The following is a 7,985-nucleotide window of genomic DNA, read 5'->3' on the forward strand; positions in this document are numbered from 1 at the left end:
AAAATGACTCGAATCTGCTGTGGTCTTGAGGAGAAGCTGGGGTAGCTCCCTTGTGTCAGGGCTTCAGACAGGGCTAATGCAGTTGCTGCCACTGAGAAACAACCCAGCTCCAGAGGCCTGGAGTGTAGGGTGTATGTGTGTGATGATGTGTGTGTGTGGTGGGGTGGGGGGATTGTGTATAGTGATATGTGTATGGGGTAATGTGTGTGTTGATGTGTGTGTGCCATGATATATATGGTGATGTGTGTGTGTGTGTGGTGAACTGTGTGTGTGGTGAATTGTGTGTGTGGTAACGTGTATGCATGGTGGTGTGTGTGGTAATATGTATGGGGTAATGTGTGTAATGATGTGTATGGTGATGTGTGTGTGTGAATGTGCATATGTGAGTGGTGATATGAGTGTGTGGTGATTGTGTATAGTGATTGTGCATGTGTGTTCAGGGGGCATGTTGCAGGAGGTGAGCCATGAGGTCCTAGCAGCAGAGAGGGTTTGGCTGCAGCCCAGGGGTCCCACTGTGGGCGAGCACACAGTCAACACAACTGAATCAGTTTCCTCCCAGACATCCCTGGAGGTTGGAGAAATGCTAGGTCAGACAGCTGCCTCCAGTCACGTTCTGGCTGAAAACTGAGGTCCAGATCTTGGACAAAAATGTATCCTGTGTCAAGGAATCTGAAAATAGGCACTCCAAGGAAAGGTTAAAGGGATCGAATGCTTTCAAAATAAAAGAAAGCATAAGTGGCTACTTAATTACTACCATCAAATCCACGGTTATCTTACAGGGAGTTGCTTGACGGTTTTCTACTTTCTCTGGAAGACAGAAAGAGTGAACTGTGATGTTTTAAAACAAAGGAAAGATCAAGGAGAGTTTCTCAACCCCCAGATTTATATAATATGGAGCAGTCTGCAGGGAGAGGCTATCAAATTTCCATCCCCAGTTATCTCTGAAGAGAGATAACCAGCCTTCCAGAGGTTCACAATCCTGTTAATAGCCAGGCACAGGCACAGGTGTCTGGGTTCAGCAGACCTGGGCAACAGCTCTGCATCTCCTTGGAAAGGCTGCTCGGCTTCCTCACCCTTATTGCCTTTGTTTGTAACATTGACATAATAACATGTGTATCAAAAGTTTTTCTTGCATTAATCATAGATCAACATATATAAATCTCCTAGCTTAGTTCCTGGTACATAGTAGGTATTCAACAAATGTTATCTTCCTACCCTTTGCAACTATGGTTTGATAAGCAGTTGATCCTGTGTGTTCCATATTAAAGAGAATACTAACTCAATTCCACTCATGAAAGATCTACTGAGCACCTGCTTTATGTAAGACACTAGCATAGACATTTGGTATTTCTTGGCTCCACAGCATCCTTGTCACCCTACTTTTTGTGCATCTCCAGGTTTTATGTGAGGGTGCACCCAAACCTTTTCTCTCTCTTAGTGTGGTTTTGGTGGAGCTTACTGGGTGAAAAATGATCCAGGCATTGCCAATCAAATCATCGGAATACTTTGTCAAGAGAGATTGCAGCCATAGCAATGTTTATAACAGCTCAATTCACAATAGCTAATATATGGGACCAACCTAGGTACCCTTCAACAGATGAATGGATAAAGAAATGTGTTATACATACCCAAGGGAACATTACTCAGCCATAGAAAAGAATGACTTTATGAAATTTTCTGGAAAATGGATCTGGAAACTCTTGAGTGAAAGAAGCCAATCCCAAAAAATCAAAGGTCGAATATTCTCCCTGATATGCATATGCTAACACACAACAAGGTGAGGGGAAGAATAGAAATAACAGTAGATTAGACAAAGGGGGATGAAAGGAAGGGGGACAGGAACAGAAAAGACAGTAGAATGAATCTGACTTAACTTTCCTATGTTCATTTTGAATACCGTACAGTGAATCTCTACATCATGTACAAACACAAGATGGGATCCTAATTAGAATAAGATACATTCCATGTTTGTACAAATATGTCAAAACATACTCTACTGTCATGTATAACTAAAAAGAAAAATAATAATAATAATAAAAGAGATTGGTTCAGGAATGGAAGTACAATCCAAAAAATCAGAGCCAAGACCACTTGCTGGAGCCCCCTGGGGGCTCATCTTCTTTTTTTTTTTTTAATTTTTATTGTTGGTTGTTCAAAACATTACATAGCTCTTGACATATCATATTTTACACTTTGATTCAAGTGGGTTATGAACTCCCATTTTTACCCCGTATACAGATTGCAGAATCACATCAGTTACACATCCACTGATTTACATATTGCCATACTAATGTCTGTTGTATTCTGCTGCCTTTCCTATCCTCTACTATCCCCCCTCCCCTCCCTTCCCCTCCCATCTTCTCTCTCTTCTTAAGCAGGCCTCAGTCCAGAAGGCCAGAGCTACAGAAGCCATGTTGCTTCCTCAAGAGCCTGAGAATGAAAATATAGAGGAGAGGGGAACTGAGTTTAGAAATAAGGAGAAGCCTACTTAATCCTTGGACTTTTCACTTATGTGACCCAATAAATTCCACTATTTTATTTAAGCCAGTTTGAGTTGCATTTTCTGTTGAGAAGAGTCCAAATTGATATAGGCTGTGAAAGTATTACAAAAATAACTAAGTCAAAAAACTTTTCAGTGATAAATATGAGTTTACAAGAAAAAACAACAGTGCAGAGCAAAATATTTATTATATACGATTTATCTAGCATCTACCAAATGTTGGACATTTGAGCAGTTCTTTTCACACATTGTTTTATTTAATCTTACAACAGCTATTTTTATGGAAATAGCAGCATTTGACTTTAATCTTAAGAGATGGGTAGAAATTGAACAAGTGCAAGAAGAGAGTAAAGAAGGTTAAGTGGAAGAAGAAACAAATGGAGGTGGGAAAACGCAAGGACAATTTGGAAAATAGCGGGCATTCCAATTAATTAAGATATAGGGGACATGAAGGATAGTGGTGAGCATGAGTCTGGAGAGACAGGTTGAGACCAGCCCACTGGGAGTTTGGAATGCTGACAATGAGGTTTTCTATGCAAAGAAATAAGAGAGACCTAAAATCTACTCTCACATGGTTCAGATTTATCTGCAGAAAATATTCTTATAATGCAAAAAAGTGAAAGCTTTTTTTTTCCCCAAAGAAGTACTTGTGAACAAGAGGGAAAATATTAATGTATAAGCATTCAAAACTTTTGCCTGTCTCTAATCTTCATGGAATAACTCTTTTGGGTTAGTAGACAGATGACCTCAATTGTGTAGAGTCAAGATAACAGGAAAACAAAGTAAAAACGTTAAAGCCCTGAGAAGGTGAGTCGATCTATATAAAGGGTTTAGGTGTCAGGCAAGAAAGAGAGGCAAGAAGGCTGAGTGCCAAAGTTGAGGACTTGGAAATTGATGAGGAAAGGGGAAAATTCTTAGGGAGCTCTTGTCATCCATGTGTTCAGAGTGACAGGGAAAAGGTGGTGTTAGAAAGTCACGTCACGCACTTTCTTGGAAGGAAAAACAAAGACTTGAGGCCCATCTTTGCAGTTGCTTTTCCACATCCAGGTTGCAGGCACTGGGATTTGTTTCCAAAGGAGGAAGAACTTGAAGTAAAACTCACAGAAGAGCACAATTTGCTGAAATCCTGACATATGCTACAAGATGGATCAAACTTAAAACATTACATTATGGACAGATACTGCATGATTTCACTCATGCAAGGAGCCTGGAATTGGCAAATTCATAGATGCTGGAAGGATGACAGAGGTTACCATCCGGGAAAAGTAGTGCAGTGGAGAGGTATTGTTTAATGGGTACAGAGTTCCTGTTTGGCATGATGAAAAAGTTCTGGAAATGGATAGCAGAGATGGTTGCACAACATTGTGAAAGTACTTAACACAATGGAATCAAATCCTTGGAAATTGTTAAAATAACTTTTATGATGTGTATGTTTTACCACGATTTTTAAACCATGCATGATGTAGGATTATTGATGCTGAAGTAGGGAGTGAGGTTTGGCCAATGGTCCCCATAGACAAGTCTTAATCAGAAGGGAGGGCTGTCAAAATGTTGTTCTAAGAAGACTGATCAATAGCCATGAGGTAGAGAAGCTTGGATGAATGCCAAGCACTAGACCAGGGTGTGAACTTTCAAAACAGAGAGATCAGGTTAACTCTAAGAGCCAGACAAAGGATGAATCAGGGAAATTGGATGAAGAGAAAAGGATTGGAGAAGCCAAGCAGTTTACAAGATTTCCACTTGTTTGGAGTATAGGGGACTTGCAAGATATTTGCTATAGTGCTTTGACTTTTTTTTTTAAAACAAGCCAAGTAGTTTTTTATTAATATTATCTAACATTGCCATTCCCAACTGCTGCCATAAATAGAAACAATCAGCCTCAAAGTCTTTATAGATTGTCTATCTCAGTCAATAAACAGTCAGTCCTCTACCATCTGCAAAAAAAGTGGCTAGTCATGACCAGGCAAAGTGACTGTCTTTCTGAATGGAAAAACACTTTGTGTTTTGATCTTGACCAACAATGTTATTGAATGCAACTCTGAGGTCTGTCAATAAACTTTTTTTTTTTTTGGTACTTCAGTGTTTTCTATTGCATCACTATATGCTTTGACAAAGAGGCAAATGTCAAACTCTCAGCTGATCAATATAAAAGCCAATTTCCAACTTGTTTTTCAGGATCTTCCAAGTCTCACTTATGTTTTCATAACCCAGTTCTTCCAAAAGTAGTTTTAAATTTCAGCTTACTTTTTAATCATTATACAACATCTAAAACCAAAGTATATACTCACATCAGATCTGAAATTTCTACAGGCTCAAAAATAGTTTGTTCCTATTCAATATGGAGCAAATTGTTATAATCCAAAAGGGCCTGGTACCTCTTAACCACAAATGAAGTCAAAGCAGTTAACCACCCACTGTCACAGGGCACCAGAGCAGTCGTCAAAGACTGGGAAGGAGGAGAGTTTATTTCAACAATGAGAAAAGAGGTCTGACACCAGAGAGAGTCACTGCTGAAGTCTTCCATATTAGGTGCCACAATGAGGCTCTGAGCATTTGATCAAAAGCAGAAGAGGGAAGATGATACAGGTGGTTGGAGCAGGGGAGGGATGAGGTTTACTGAATACTGCCTTTGCCTCCCACAACCTGTGAGTTACAGAAGGGTGATCCTCACCAGGCTGAACAGACTAGATAATCACTCAGACAGCTAAAATGAGTGATACTCCTACCCAAGGCATCTGCCTGCATCTAATGACCTATGCGGAATTAGGGGTTTTATAGGAGAAATACTTGTACTTTATTCACTTCAGGCATACACAGATAAGTAAATTCATTCCACAAATAGTTACCGAGTGTTTCCTGTTGTACCAGGCACCATGGAAAATGCTAGACATAGAGCTGTGAAGTTGATAGTCCTGCCCTTAAGGAGATTACAATCTTAGTGAAGAAGACAACAATAAATAGATAACAACAACAAAAAAAGAATTAGTGATTGAGATAACCATGAGGCAGGAAAAACAGAAAAGAGTGAGAAAGTAAAGATAAGCTCTAAAGGGCTTCTTCAGACATAGTGTTGAAGGATGGCCTTAGAAGGGGTGACATCGGAGTTCATCGAAGACGAGAAAGAGCCAGTCAGTCAAGCCTGGAGGGTGAGCATCCCAGAGGAACTCAGGTGCAAACATCTGAGGACACACATTCAAGGTAAAGAACAGAAGGTGGAATAGCTGGAGGTGATAACTATGAAGTAAGATGGGTGTGCAGAGTGACAGGAGCTAGAATTCCTAAGGCCTTATATTTCATGGAGAAGGGTTGTCAAAAGTCACTGAAATTTCATATGGAAGAAGCACATGATTTGATTGAATAAAAGATCTTTGTGACTTCTGTGAGGAGAATGGAGGTAAAAGCAGCTTAGTGAGGAAACCACAGTGATATTCCAGGTAAGTGACGATGATGGCTCAAACCAGGAAGATGGTTCCCAAAGTGGAGTCACTGGGCCACCAACAACATCACTCAGCATCTTGTTAGAAATGCAGATTTTCAAACCCTCCTCTAGACTTACTGAATCAGAAACTCCAAGGGTGAGAACCAATGATCCATGTTTGAGCAACTCCTCTAGGTGTTCTCACCCACACTGAATCTTCAGAACCTCGAAATTCATGGTTTAGAAATAGAGAAGGAAAGAAGAAAGCGGTAACAGAAGCACATTTCACTTATTGTTATTTGTCTTCGTAACAACTGCCATTCTGACTGGAGTGAGATGATATCTTAGAGTAGTTTTGATTTGCATTTCTCTGATTGCTAGAGATTATGAGCATTTTTTCATATATTTGTTGATTGATTGTATGTCATCTTCTGAGAAGTGTCTGTTCAGGTCCTTGGCCCATTTGTTGATTGGGTTATTTGTTTTTTCAGTGCTTAGCTTTTTGAGTCTTTATATACCCTAGAGATCAGTGCTCTATCTGATGTGTGAGGGCTAAAAATTTACTCCCAGGATGTAGGCTCCCTGTTCACCTCACAGATTGTTCCTTTTGCTGAGTAAAATCTTTTTAGTTTGATTCCATCCCATTTCTTGGTTTTAATTCTTGCGCTACAGGAGTCTTATTAAGGAAGTTGGGGCCTAATCCCACATGATGAAGATTAGGGCCTACATTTTCTTCTTTTAGACGCAGAGTCTCTGGTTTAATCTCTAAGTCCTTGATCAATTTTGAGTTAAGTTTTGTGTATGGTGAGAGAGTCTCTGGTTTAATTTCTAAGTCCTTTATCAATTTTGAGTTAAGTTTTGTGTATGGTGAGAGAGTCTCTGGTTTAATTTCTAAGTCCTTTATCAATTTTGAGTTAAGTTTTGTGTATGGTGAGAGATAAGGGTTTGATTTCATTTTGTTGCATATGGATTTCCAGTTTTCCCAGCACCATTTGTTGAAGATGCTATCTTTTCTCCAGTGCATGTTTTTGGTACCTTTGTCTAATATAAGATAATTGAATTTTGTGGGTTAGTCTTGGGTCCTCTATTATGTACTATTGGTCTATCAGTCTTTTTTGGTGCCAATACCATGCTGTTTTTGTTACTATTGCTCTATAGTATAGTTTAAGCTCTGGTAAAAAGGTACACTCATACATTGCTGGTGGGACTGCATTCTTGTCAATTGGTGGTGATTTCTAAAGCTTGGAAATTATAATATTGAGGCAGACTGGCAGCTATGAAATGAGCAAGATAAGTATGTAGAGGAAGCTGGGTTAGGAGAGAGGACAGTGGAGGAGATTTTCAGAGGCAGAGATCTCTGCAGCTCGAGGAGGTGGGAAGAATGGCTGAGCTTCTTGGTAGCTTCACTAATCAGGGTCTGGTTATATGGCCTGTCCATAAGATTGTCCTTTAACATATAGTAAATTTGAGCTAGCTTAAATGGTGTTTTGTTGCCGTCAAAGGAACCCTGACAAGAAAAGAGGCACCACTAGCTGATGGTAATTCTCCCCTCCATTCTTTTTTTTTTTTCATTACAATCCTTATTACACATATAGAGCACTATTTTTCGTATCTCTGTACATACAATATGTTCACACCAACTTATGCCATTATACACTCTTTTTTTTGCATTACAATTCTTAATACACATATATACCACAATTTTTCATATCTCTGTTTGTATATAAGGTATATTCGCCCCAAATTCAAATCTTCATACATGCAATACATGTATTTTTGGGAGAAGTACAAAGAATAATCTCCTCCATTCTTTGTACTTCTCCCAGGCAGGGCTCCTCAGAGGTCCTGCCCCTTCCCTTCTCCTAAGACTGTCACAGCAAAGCATGACTACTAAATTCCTAGAGTGAAGAACCAAGAATCAATTGCTCAAATGCTGTCAAAAAGTGACATCCAAGTTTGAGTGACAATGATGTCTCTGGTCCTGTCTCTATCCACTCTTCTATTTTTAGTTCTGCTCCTGCTCTCTGAAAATTATAATACTTAAGCAATTTCCAGGAGTTATTTAAC

The sequence above is a fragment of the Marmota flaviventris genome, chromosome 6 (assembly GCF_047511675.1).
Source record: "Marmota flaviventris isolate mMarFla1 chromosome 6, mMarFla1.hap1, whole genome shotgun sequence".
In the NCBI taxonomy this organism is placed as follows: domain Eukaryota; kingdom Metazoa; phylum Chordata; class Mammalia; order Rodentia; family Sciuridae; genus Marmota; species Marmota flaviventris.